Raw genomic sequence first — 735 nt, 5'->3', positions numbered from 1 at the left:
GTCACTAATCATATTCTCTGTATAAATATTTTGGGGAGTATGGTTACACAACACGGATTAGGTCTACATTTACCCCCAAAACGAAATGTGTTTCACGTTTGTTAACGGAAGCATGAATACCTGTCAATTCAGAAAAAAAAAAAATATATATTAAAGGTGGTTGTTGGTATTGCCTCAACAAGTACCTATAGAAAACTACGCTTATTAGTAATGGTAATAGTGTAATAGGATAACCAGATGATTAAGAGGTAAGGAAATGGTGTTTAAGCAAAGCAGATGGTATTTTCGCAGCGTATAAAATTTGTACCAGGAAAGTCCGTTGTCGATTTACTGCAAATTACAGTATATTCAATGATTTACTGTGACAAGTATGAGTATACACTGAGTAGGTAACGAAGTATGGAAATGTTTTTGTGTCAACAGAGGGGAGTACTGTTACAGTTACCGTGGCATTGTGTTACTAACGGAGATAATGACATGTAAACACAATTGTTTCTAATATTAGGCATGGTGATACAATAACGAAATGTAACTAAATAAGAGTGTAAGCAAAGAATTGCTATAAAGTGTATTAGTGTAACTGAATATAACATTTAAGTAATCAAAATTCAATTATGTGTAATTCGCTGAACTACAAACCGGATAATACCCTCTGTATTATCCAGAAATGGTAACACTATAGCTGGCAGCATGATGTAGGGAAATGAAAAGCAAAATGCTGTTCAAACCATACGG

The sequence above is a fragment of the Penaeus monodon genome, chromosome 15, assembly GCF_015228065.2.
Source record: "Penaeus monodon isolate SGIC_2016 chromosome 15, NSTDA_Pmon_1, whole genome shotgun sequence".
In the NCBI taxonomy this organism is placed as follows: Eukaryota; Metazoa; Arthropoda; class Malacostraca; order Decapoda; family Penaeidae; genus Penaeus; species Penaeus monodon.
Note: the sequence above shows the minus strand (reverse complement) of the source record.